A 13,434-nucleotide genomic window follows, 5' to 3' on the forward strand; every position below is an offset into this window, starting at 1 on the left:
TCCAGACACCGATCCAGCTAGGCTAGGTGTATAGCATCTAACTTGATCTGAACTTGTTTTCTTTGATGAAGCCTAAAACTACATCCATAGTTTCTGGTGAACTTGTAATACACTTCTGAAAGTACAGTTTTATATAATAAGATGCTGATGTCTTTATTCTTTCTAGTAGGAGTGATAGTGAATGAATTGTGTTACTTGCCTTGGGATTTTTTGAACATTTGTAAAATGCTGTCTTCCTTTCTCGTCCAAAAAACAGCAACTTTGGGAATTTCTTTTTAATCCTTTTTCCTTTGACTCTGTATCCCCTGATACCTCTACCCTCTGATTGTAAGAGAAAGGGGTGCAGGGAAGCAATATAACTTCTGTTCTAAGGTTCTATTCCCATTATTAATTACTAGCTGATTACAGTTCAGAACATTTATACTGGAATGAGTGCTGGAGAAGTTTAAAATACTGGGAGTTTTGTTTGTCTAACGGTGCCTATTTTAGAGTGGGAAGTTGAACAGCTGTTGCATTACATGCTTTGCTTTTTTATTGAAATTTTGAAATCAAACATGTCTTGATTTTTCTGTTCTATTGAATAGCTACGTTCAGGATGTTTTGAGATGGGGGGTGGGGGCAGGGACTCTTTCATAAGCACTTCTTGTTTTATTTTGTGTGTGTGGAGTATAAAGATTACACCCTTATTGTAAAAAATAATAAAATGAAAATCACCACCACCATCATTAAACTGTAACTTGTCTAGTAAATTGTCCCTAGAACTACTTGCTGTGGCCATTTCTATTCTGTTACTAATAGTGCCTTACTGTGCAAGGCACCAAAGGAAATAAATATATACTTACACATTCAAGATGAATTGTTGCTCCACCTGGGCCCTTGCTGGCTATATTCCAGCTACTTCAGGACTGTCTGTAACAACCGCTGTAGAGAAGGACCAGACCTGCAGAAGAAATTGAGTTTGTTTTGTTTTTTTTTCTTCACATTGAGCAAATTGAAATAAAAACATGGTGTAACCAGTGTAATGAGACTAACGATTTCTGCATTGAAAAGCTATATACCCACTCGTGTTTAAACAGTAGTTAAAACTTGCGATTCTGGAAAAACAAGAATATAATGAAATAAGGGTCTGTGAGTGAGTATAGTTAAATTTCTATCTTTAGTTCCGTATGTTTAACAAATTTGTTGTGACAGGAATGTAAGCCTCAGAAACTGAAACTAATCATTTTAAGTGACATCAGATTTACATCTAAAGGGGACAGACCTCAAGTTCCCAGTTTACCAAGTTGTGCCTCATTAAATGAGGTTTTCCTGCCATATTTGGTTCCACACATTCAGTTCATACAAAGTTTTATCTGAGACCCAGCTGCATCAGTACCCATTTATTTTTGGTTGCTCAGAAATTGTTTGTTATCTACTTTGTTCCTAGTGGTCTGTGCTGTTCTCTTCAATCCTTAAAAGCACTTTAGACTTAGTACCTTAGGGTGTGGAGTGAGGTCCAAAAGGTTAAGCTGGCAGGTGCAAGGAAGGCTGTCTGGAACCTGACCCGTCATGGTGAGATATATGTGGAGTTAAACACCACATATCTAAGTGGCCACCAACAAACGGGTCAGCAATAGCCCGTGAAGGACATCGTCATCATCCAGGGGCTGGGCCCCATGGCGGATCACCTCACCTGGGTGTTCCTGGACTGAATAACCCCATTTTAAAAGATCCTTTTAGAACAATTCTGTGGCTTAGATACTGCTGGTGTTTGTTTTTAATTTATTTTATTTATTTATTTGGCTACACTGGGTCTTCGTTGCATTGCACAGGCTTCTCATTGCAGTGGCTTCTCTTGTTGCAGAGCACAGGCTCTAGGCATGGAGGCTTCAGTAGTTGTGGCTCGTGGGCTCTAGAGCTCAGGAGTTGTGGCGCACGGGCTTACTTGCTCTGCAGCATGTGGGATATTCCTGGAGCAGGGCTCCAACCCGTGTCCCCTGCACTGGCAGGTGGATTCTTAACCACTGCACCACTAGGGAAGTCCCACTGCTAGTATTTGGACTTCACAGTAAATGTACATTTTTGATAGGCATCCTTGAGCTGGGGTAACCATTCTGAGTTAGAATAACCCTTAAGTCTCTCTCATACACCATTTGGTATTTTTTTGTTATCTTTAGAGAAAGTTTAGTCACATTTACAAGAACATTTGATCCTCGGGGGATGTTATGCTAAGTATTTTCCTTCAATAAGACCCTCATTTTAGGGACTTATGGTGGCGCAGTGGATAACAATTGGCCTGCCAATGCAGGGGACACAGGTTTGATTCCTGGTCCGGGAAGATCCCACGTGCCGAGGAGCAGCTAAGCCCGTGTGCCACAACTACTGAGCCTGTGCGCCACAACTACTGAGCCCACCTGCCACAACTACTGAAGCCCACACGCTTAGAGCCTGTGCACCGCAACAAGAGAAGCCACCACAAGGAGAACCCTGTGCAGTGCAACGAACAGTAGCCCCCGCTCGCCAAAACTAGAGGAAGGCTGCACGCAGCAACAAAGACCCAACACAGCCAAAAATTTAAAAAACAACAACAACAAAAAGATTTAATTTTATTTAAGACCCTCATTTTACTGTCAGCAAGCATTTTCCCCAAAGCTGCATTGCTGAGCTGTATCAACAGTATCAACTCAAAAGAAAAAACCCTCCATTTGTAAGGAGACTTGTTTTTTCCCAGTAAGACTTTCTTACCTTTCTGATAAAAAGTTAAACCTTAGTTTTAGGGTTGATTTATCAAGTTCCTGGTATTTTTACCCTCCAAGTTCCATTTTAAGAGCCTACTTTCATATACAATTTCATAACAGCTTTCAACATCAGCCCTTTGAGCCAGAGCCCAGCATGCATTACAGTTCTGTCATTCAAGGTAGTAATTTGTCATTCATTGTGGCAAATGTAATTTGTTATTCAGTATGGTACCTTTTCAAAAGGGTAGTGTTAGGTAACAGCCCATGATTGTAAGTTTTTATAAACAAATGTTGGAGATAGTCTAAAATCGTAAGTACTTACAGGGTTTAACATTAAAGATCCAAGTAAATATTACATAACTTAATAAAAGTATGCACATTTAAGGTAGATACTCAACTAAGAACAGGTACAGCTATGCAGATTGTTAAGCCATTGAAACATACCCCTCAGTTGGTAATTAGCTGCTGCCCTGAGCTTCCTGCATGCCTCCCCCACCCCCAAACCATCCTCGCATCTCTTAGGTTTAGGTCTGGTGCAGCTGAGAATCTTCAGAACCTTGATCCAGCACAATATGCTCTACTGATATTTTGGGGGAAATTTTCTTGTCTTTTTCCTATCTGGAAAAAAGCTGTTTACATCCATTATTCATTATACCTTGACTACTGGTATTCAGATTTTCCCAGGGTATAAATAATGCAATAAATACTAAGTTGTTCTTTCTTTTCATTGCCTGTTGCAATTTGAAAAGAAAAAAATCTCACCTTCAGCAGAGTTGGGAAAGGCAGGAGAGGGCTGAGAACAGGGGTTTGATGGCAGAGGCAGACTGAGGGGGCTAGGCATGGGACTACCAGTAGAGTGGTGCTGGGGCCACAAGGGCTCTGTGAGGTACTGGGGGCAGCAGATGTTTCAGAACTGTGAGGTGTACCTACATGTTCTCCAGGTACCAGCAGAAACCAGGATGTCAGAGGTTTTGGGTCTACAAGCAAACCTAGGGTCAGACCAAACTACATGCCAGCATGGCAGGGTTCCGGCTGAAAGCAAGGCATTCAGACGCACAGAACTGGGCTCTCAATCAAGGATCCAGCAAGGTGAGGCCATATAGGAAGTGCCAGCACCAGAATCTGCAGATAATGCTTTGGGAGAGGCTCCTTTACCTGGATACTGTTGGGTGCTTGTAACAGAAGATCCAACTCAAACAGCCTTACACAAGGAAGGGTCTGTTGGCTCACATGATTTGAGTTCCATGTGACAGCTTCATTCTCAGGTTAGCACAGAGCCAGATACCCAGATGAAGAGAAACTTACCAAACCAGGTTCATCTTGCCTGACATTCAGGGAACTGAAACGCTGAGATTCCAAGGTTTGAGGCAAAGAGAGGATGTCTTCGCAAGTTAGCCGAGGTAGGAGATGGGAGAACCGATCTCAAGCCTGCCTCCCCGAAGGCAAGGGACTCTCAGGGTAGTGATGGGATGATGAATAAAGAAGCAGGGTGGCATGCTCTTGGATTGGAAAAATTAATATTGTTAAAATGGCCATACTACCCAAAGCATTCTGCAGACTTAATGCTATCCCTATCAAATTACCCATAACATCTTTCACAGAACTAGAACAAATAATCCTAAAACTCATATGGAACCATTAAAAGACCAAGAATTGCCAAAGAAATCCTGAAGAAAAAAAAGCAGGAGGCATAACCCTCCCAGACTTTAGACACTACTACAAAGCTACAGTAATCAAAACAGTGTGGTATTGGCACAAGAGCAGACATGGATCAATGGAACAGAATAGAGCCCAGAAATAAACCCAAACACCTACGGTCAATTAATCTTCATCAAGGGAGGCAAGCAAGAATATACAGTGGGAAAAAGTCTCCTCAACAAGTGGTGTTAGGAAAACTGGACAGCCACATGTAAATCAATGAGGTTAGAACACACCCTCTCACCATTACACAAAAATAAACTCAAAATGGCTTAATGGGGCCTCCCTGGTGGCGCAGTGGTTGAGAGTCCGCCTGCCGATGCAGGGGATGCGGGTTCGTGCCCCGGTCTGGGAGGATCCCATATGCCGCGGAGCGGCTGGGCCCGTGAGCCATGGCTGCTGAGCCTGCGCATCCGGAGCCTGTGCTCCGCAGCGGGGGAGGCCACGGCAGTGAGAGGCCCGCATACCACAAAAAAAAAAAAAAAAAAAAAAAAAAAAAAAAATGGCTTAATGATTTAAGACACGATACCATAAAACTCCTAGAAGAGAACATAGGCAAAATATTCTCGGACATAAACCCTACCAAAATTTTTTTTAGGTATCCCAAGGCAATAGCAATAAACCCAAAAATAAACAAATGGGACCTAGTGAAACTTACAAGCTCTTGCACAGCAAAGGAAACCATAAGCAAAACGAAAAGACAACCTACAGAATGAGAGAAAATACTTGCAAACAATGTGACCGACAAGGGTTTAATTTCCAAATTATACAAACAAGTCATACAACTCAACAGCAAACCACCCAATCGAAAAATGGGCAGAAGACCTAAATAGACATTTATCCAAAGGAGACATATGGATGGCCAACAGGCACATGAAAAGATTCTCAACATTGCTAATCATTAGAGAAATGCAAATCAAAACTATAATGAGGTATCACCTCACACCAGTCAAAATGGCCGTCATTAAAAAGTCTACAAATAAATGCTGCAGTAAAGTGTGGAGAAAAGAATAGCCTCCTACACTGTTGTGGGAATGTAAGCTGTTGCAGCCACTGTGGAAAACAGTACGGAGGTTCCTTAGAAAACTAAAAATAAAATTACCATATGATCCAGCAATCCCACTCCTGGGCATATATCCAGACAAAACTATAATTCAAAAACTACATGCACCTCTATGTTCATAGCAGCACTATTCACAATAGCCAAAACATGGAAACAACCTAAGTGTCCATGAATGGATAAAGAAGATGTGGTATGTACATACAATGGAATATTACCCAGCCATAAAAAAGAATAAAATAATGCGATTTGCAGCAACATGGATGCAACTAGAGATTATCATACTAAGAGAAGTCACAGACAAATACCATATGTGTGGAATCTAAAATATGACACAAATGAACCTATTTATAAAACAGAAGCACGGACATAGAACACACTTCTGGTTGCCAGGGGGAGTGGGTTGGGGGAGGGATGGAGCAGGAGGTTGGGGTGAGGAGATGTGAGCTTTCTGTTTGGTTTTTCTTTTTGGTTGCACTGCATAGCTTTTGGTATCTTGGTTCCCCAAGCAGGGATCGAACCCAGGTCCCCTGCAGTGGAAGCACCATGTCCCAACCACTGGACCTCCAGGGAATTCCCCGTAAGCTTTTATATAGAGAATGAATAAACAACAAGGTCCTACTCTATAGCACAGAGGACTATATTCAATATTGGATGATAAACCATAATGGAAAACAATATAAAAAAAGTATATGTGTATAACTTCATCACTCTGCTGTCCCGCAGTAATTAACACAACATTGTAAAATCAACTATACTTCAATAAAAAAAAAAGGGGGGGCGGTGTGTGGCGTGTGGGGAAAGGTGATTGGGAGAAGGTGCGGGAATCATTCTGCTCAGGCGTAACTAAGCTATAAGCCTCTGTACTTCGGAAAGTCACCGAGCAGGCACCCACGCATGCTCAGCTGCAGGGTGGGTGGTCCTAACCAGCCTTAACAGGCTCAGCTGCACTAGATGCAGTTGAGAGTCCAAGTTCCTGGGAAATAACTCAGGCACACATCTTATTGTTCAGGCTACAGGCCTCTTAGAAGACATGCAAGGGCTAAAACAACCTTGATCAGTGAAGGCAGGTGAAGTGGATTTGATTAATCCTCAGGCACCGTTTCAGTCCCCCAAATCTTATGATCATTCCTCCATCTTTTTTTATAACCTAAAAAAAAATAAAGCATTAAAATTTTTTTAAGTTTTATTTTTATTGGCCGCATTGAGTGTGTGGGATCTTAGTTCCCCAAACAGGGATCGAACCCTCTCCCCCTGCAGTGAAATCGCATTTTCTTAACCACTGGTAACCCGGCAACTCCCTCATTCCTTAATCTTGAGGGAAGAATGGCAATGCCCGCCCTGGATATTTCCTGCTGATAAGGCGTGTAGACCTAACAAGGACTTGAGTAATGAAACTGTTTAGTGCTCATTTGAAAATATTCTCTTGTTCCTGATCAAGTTAACATTTTGATCCCAATAAGCAAATGGCACCTATGTGCCAGCTCTCACAGCATTCATAGGCCCGAGGTTGGTAATCAAAACCAAACAGATGTACCTTCGCAGGGGTGGGGAGCACACAGAATGCCAGACATACTGATAAACTTCCCACATCAAGCCAGGGATCTGTGACTTACCTTTACCTATTAGAGTGTCTCGATCATTGCCAGTTCGGCTGAAACACTTAGATATTAAATAGGGAAGGGACATGGGCTGGGAAAAGTAACTACGATTGCTACAATGTCTTGACCAAGTGGACTCTTGAAGGGGGAAGACACCCAGGATGGTTTTATCTGAGGACACGAGGAGAGGAACAAATTTCAGCTAAGTCAAAAAACAGAGGACGGGAAATTCTGTTGATTAGCCTAAGCTGATGTTACAACTGAGGGCTTTTTATCCTAAGTATCACTGAAGGTAGGGGTGGTTGAAAAATTGATGACAGGCATAACCAAGGGGGTCAGCATGATCAAATACAGAGAAAGGTTTTGGGTGACATATGCAACAGGTAGAGAGATTACCTGCTTTTGCCGAAGTCTGAGAAAGCCTAATCGTTGAATTGTCCTTCCAAGCCTGGGAGGTCAGAAACACAGAGGAGACAAAAGAAATCATTCTGGTAAACTAACACGTTATTTAAGTAACTTGCCTTCTGAAGAATTTTACTTAACCAAAGCCAACACTGCAGCAGTCTTGTTCACCTTATTTTCTTACTCACAACTTAAGATCTGCTAGGGGTTCACTTGCTCACTCGGAGAACTCAGTGTCAGGAGTGTGGAAGCAGCTGAGGTTTGGATGATGATCTGGGGTGCGGTTTCCCTTCTGCAGCACAGTCTCTATTTCCCGCCACGTTCCTCAGAAGGTCCAGGCCATTGAGGATTGAGCTGGCCTTCTGGATGTTTATCCTTTCAAGATTTCAGCCTAGAGGTTCATCGTCTTCTCCTTTAAGAGCTCCCTAGAGGGGTTTTGCTACAAGTCCAAAGTTGGGGATACAAGTGCAGGACAACCCAGCCATTCCCTGGACTCCTGTAATTGTCTCCTGGTAGTAGGAACTGCAACCCTGACTGCAGCTTCCCTTCCATCAGGGAGCAAGGCTCTCTGTCCCTGTGAGAGTTCAAAACCCAAATGTGAAATAGAGGGCTGAGAAGTCTATGCCTCTTTCTTGGACACCTTATAGCCTCGTTCGACCACCAAGTTCATAGCCAAAACTGTAGTTTGGTCAGAGATGTCCTGTGTCTTACTAGCAATCAAAGATCATCCATATACTGGAGCACGGCTTCCTCGTTTACTTGAAGTTCCCTCAAATCTTTTGTCAGGATTGCTCCAAATATTGTGGGCAAAGTATTAAAACACCTTCTGCAGTGTCCCTTTGGGAATGGCTGCAGGCTATTCTTTTGGGGGTTGGAGCAACAAAGCCTGCAACGCGCAAGCCTGCTTTGGTGGTACTTTCATGTCCATTTGTCCAAGTGCAAAGATAACCCTGGTATTTAGTAAGTCTCGTATAGAAAGCAGCTTCAGGAAATTCCCTGGTGGTCCACAGGTTAGATATGTGGCTCTTTCACTGCGAAGGGCCAGGGTTCAATCCCTGATTGGGGAACTAAGATCCTACAAATCATGCGACCAAAACAACAACATAGAAAGCTGTTCCAGATGAGGCTTCCCCATCTGACAGTCTAGCAGCTGGAGACCAGGCTTTTGCAAGTTTTCTCCAGACACCTCAGTTACAAACACAGTCTCAAAAGAAAGTTTAGAAAGCTGGATATGTAAACCAGAGGAAGTGGGGGACTTCCCTGGTGGCACAGTGGTTAAGAATCCACCTGCCAATACAGGGGACATGGGTTCGATCCCTGGTCCGGGAAGATCCGACGTGTTGCAGAGCAACTAAGCCCCTGCCTGCGCCACAACTACTGAGCCTGCGCTCCAGGGCCTGCGTGCTGCAACTACTGAGCCCCTGTGCTGCAACTACTGAAGACCACGTGCCTAGAGTCCATGCTCCACAGCAAGAGAAACCACCGAAACGAGAAGCCCACACACCGCAACGAAGAGTAGCCCCGGCTCACCACATCTAGAGAAAGCCCGCGCACAGCAATGAAGACCCAATGCAGCCAAATATAATAATAAAACAGTAAGTGACCCCCGTATGGATCAGAAAGTACAAAAGTTGATTTCTTACTGTCCTAGTCATGTGGGGTTTTGTATGCGAGATATTGATGGACTTACCAGGATTTAGGGGAGCCCCTGGGTCCCTATCATTCTGTTAACTCAGCCACCTGATGTGTCACTTGTTTACCTTCTTCCAGAGTCTTCCTTAGGATGGCACAGTCTCTTTTCCAGGGTCCCTCCTGTTTGCAATATGCACAGCGGTGGAAACCCCACTATTGATCGCCCAGTTCGAGTAGAAGCTCGGGGCTTCCGACCTTCTGGCAAGACCCTCAACTTGGTAGGCTCTTCCCTGTGTAAGGCAGCCGCCAGCAGAGTGGCCTGTTGTTTCATTCTCTTGTTCCCTCTTCTCCTGAGCCTGGTCCCTGCCATTAGAAACTGAAGGCAATCTCAACAGGTTGAGACTAGGCATTCCAAGAGCACCTTCTGTTTCTTCTGTATATTGGCGGGGCGGGGGGGCCGGGGGGAACCTGACCCATGAAACTCATACTAACCATATTTAAATTCTCTGGGGCCTCAGAGTCTGTATCTGTATAATGCCTCTAAGCTTTAGAGACCCACACTAGAAATTCTGAAAGAGGCTCATTTGGGTTCCCTTTTACCTCCTGTACTTTATTAAAGCTTCTTTGGGCATCCCTCTTTGAAATCCCGCAAGAATAAAATCTCAATAATACTCGAGGTTTGGCCTGTCCCCAACATTCACATCCCACTTAGGATCCCCTGTTGATATAGCCACGCTCCCAGCATCCCCCACTGCCTGCCAGGGGTGTCTACATGAAGCACATCTGCCTCCTCCCGAGCTTTATCCAGCACCATTCTATGTTCTTCTGAAGTGAGAACGGTATTTAATAAATTCTGAACATCTGCCCAGGTCAGGTTTGCAGTTAAAAAAAAAAACAATTGATGAGAAAAGGTATTTCCATTCTCTTTGGGTCATCTCTGTAAGTTGGCATAGTGTTCTTACAATTAAAGAAATCTGAAGTTGAAAGTGGGAGTGCACCCAGATCAACCCCATCGGCTGCCCAGTCTCCACATTCACACCCCCAGTGGGGACTTGCCTTGATGGATATTGCCCCACCTGAGTTTGGGTAGCTCCCTGGCCAAATCCAGCAGCAGGTATGAGGAGGGGGAGATCACTATTTCTCGACCCTCAGAGACCAGTGGGGCCCAAGCCGGAGCCTGTGGCTCAGACAGTGGACACGAAAGAGCAACAGACCCCATGACATAGGGGTCAAGGGCAAATCATACTCCTTTTAAATTGGATTAAGCAAAACAGGTTTCCTTGCCTTCCCTTCCTGTTGGACCATAACCTTACATCTTCTCTGCCTAGGTTTATTCTGATACAATCATTGTATGTAAAGGTACTTCATCCCATGTCTTTTCTCATTTACAAAATGAATCTAGTTGCAGAATTATATTGTAAATTCAGGATCCACTTACAGGCCATTTTGCTCAGGAGACTAAAGGATATTATGGCCATGCAGTGTTACCAAAAATACCATCACTTGCCTTTCCATGGATTCATAACTGAAAGTCTCCCAATTTTGGAAAATACAGCCTAAAGGGCTGCAAAGGGCAACTGAATTAACCTTTCCCATTTTGAAGGGGCTTTGCTTCCAGGTGGTCACAATAATGAACTTTTCTCTGGGTCCTTGCTACCAGCACCAAGCTCGATCCCCAGCAGTCAATGCTTAACAATGGAAACAATCAGACACAGATGGATACAAAGAAGACCAACACAAGACCAACAACAAAAACCCCGGGCCTGTAAGGCAGGTAGAGTACCTCAGCACCTGTAACCTTTTATATTGTCTGCCAGAATCCTTCCAGGTGGGCAGGCCCCCAGTCCAGGATCTGGTCAGGATTATCGGACAAGTTAAGCACAGTTGGATATCTTTAAGGCAGTTACTCACCCACAAGACATCTTCTAAACCCAAAACCGTCTGCTGCAAAATGAAACGTCGGTGGCACCTGGCAGGGGAAATTTGGGGACGGTCGTGGAACAAATGGACCAGGCAGCTGCTTAGACCTGTTCACATGCTCTCTGTACCGTCAATGGGCCAATGAGCCCCAAGCAAAAGGTCCATCTGGACTTCCCCTCCTGCCTGGCTCGCCAAAGTTGACCGAACCAGGGTGATCCCGCCCGTCGCACAGCAAGGCAAACGCTGAGACGCCAAACGCTGAGACGCCAAGGTTTGGAGCAAAGTGTGGGTTTATTCCAGCCCAGAGGGGAGAGGGGAGAGAGAGAGGGGAAAGAGGCGGGGGGGGGGGGGAGAGAGAGAGAGAGAGAGAGAGGAGAGGGGGGGGGAGAGCGAGAGAGGGAGAGAGGGGAGAGAGAGAGAGGCGAGATAGAGAGAGGGGAGAGGGAGAGGGGAGAGAGAGGGGAGAGAGGGGAGAGAGAGAGGGGAGAGAGAGAGAGAGAGGGGAGAGAGAGAGGGGAGAGAGAGGGGAGAGAGAGAGAGTGGAGAGAGAGGGGAGAGAGAGAGAGTGGAGAGAGAGAGTGGAGAGAGAGAGAGGGGAGAGAGAGAGGGGAGAGAGAGAGAGTGGAGAGAGAGGGGAGAGAGAGAGAGTGGAGAGAGAGAGTGGAGAGAGAGAGGGGAGAGAGAGAGGGGAGAGAGAGGGGAGAGAGAGGGGAGAGAGAGGGGAGAGAGAGAGGGGAGAGAGAGGGGAGAGAGAGAGGGGAGAGAGAGGGGAGAGAGAGGGGAGAGAGAGGGGAGAGAGAGAGGGGAGAGAGAGGGGAGAGAGGGGAGAGAGAGGGGAGAGGAGCGAGGGGGGAACAAACCTCAGATCTCAAATTTGCCTCTGGGACAGCGAGTGGCTCAGGGTATTTATAGGACGGCAAATAAAGAAGCAGGGTGCGTGAGGGGTGGGGCTTGTGGGGAAAGGTGATTGGAAACAGGTGCAGGAATCATCCTTCTGCGCAGGCGTAACTAAGCTACAGGCTTCTGCACATGTGAAAGGTCACAGAGCTGACATCCTTGTGTGCCCGCTGGAGGGTGGGTGATCCCATCCAGCCTTAACCGGCTGAGCTGAGACTCCAAGTTCCTGGACAGTAACTCGGGCAAAACATCTTGTTGTTCAGGCTACGTGCCGCTTGGGGGACACGCAGGTGTTAAAACGGCCTCAATTACCGGAGGCAGGTGGAATGCATTTGACTCATCATCACGCACCGTTTCAATACCATTGCATCCTGTGTCTGTAAAGAGCAAGGCAAGCTTTTCTCACATCTGTGGCCCAGTTGCGTTGTGTTCTCACTTGGAACAGAGTTAGTGACATCCCTAACTGGCTTAGGCCTGGGCTCCAGAACCAAACAATGGCCAGGGGACTGGGACTGCACCACCTGCATGTTTGGCTTAGATGTGTCAGGTCTGCCTCCCAAGTTATCCCTGCTCACCTCCACCCCCAAACTGGGGTCACTGTCAGACCACACGGCTGCTCCACGGTGAGGGCAGGAGGTGGAGCAGATAAGGGAGAACCCCCAATATCCCCAGTGATTCCTTTGCGTGAACACACACCCTCGTGCCGGCAGCCAGGCCAAGTGCTGGGAATGGCCCTTGTTCTCTGCATCCTCCCACAAAGCTGGCACGGAAACACAACTGATGTTCAACAAACGTGCAGTGAATTACTGACATACATTGACCCACCTGATCTCATCTGATTTGTGCATCACTGTGGAACTGGTGAGAGCTGTGTCCTATCACACCCAGTTTACGGAGGGAACAGAGCGAAGCCAAGTGACTAATCAAGGTCACGACAAAGTTGCCCAACATCTCTTTGCTCCTGAGCCTGAGGCTGTTCCTGGCATAACGTTGTGAATGGTATGTCCCAGGAGGGAACAACAAAGGCGCAAATGAACTGTATCATTTCTAAAACCTTTTTATATAGTCTTATTTTACTTTTATACTATCTCTAAAGCTGAGAATAACAGAGGAAATGCCCATATTTATCCAAATTTGGATATATGAGTTACACGTTTTAGCTCCCTGAGTTTTTTTTTTAGAAAGTTTGGTGCAAATTACTTGAAATCAATGTTAAACTCTATCAGGTGATGAAATGTGAATCGCAAACTACTCCTGTCAAAAATGTTTATATTGTAAAAAAGAATGTGTGTATATACATGTATAATTGAATCACTGTTGTACAGCAGAAATTAACACATTTTAAGTCAACTATACTTCAACAACAACAAAAAAAATTTTTTTAATGTTTATATTGAGTCGAAGCCTAATTTCAGTTTACAGGAAATGAGACACATTCGGGATATTAGTCACTCTACAAGACAGCTGGCCTGGTCTCTTCAAAAAGTCCATGTTAGTGCTTCTCTGG

This window comes from Hyperoodon ampullatus, assembly GCF_949752795.1.
Source record: "Hyperoodon ampullatus genome assembly, chromosome: 9".
Classification (NCBI taxonomy): Eukaryota; Metazoa; Chordata; class Mammalia; order Artiodactyla; family Ziphiidae; genus Hyperoodon; species Hyperoodon ampullatus.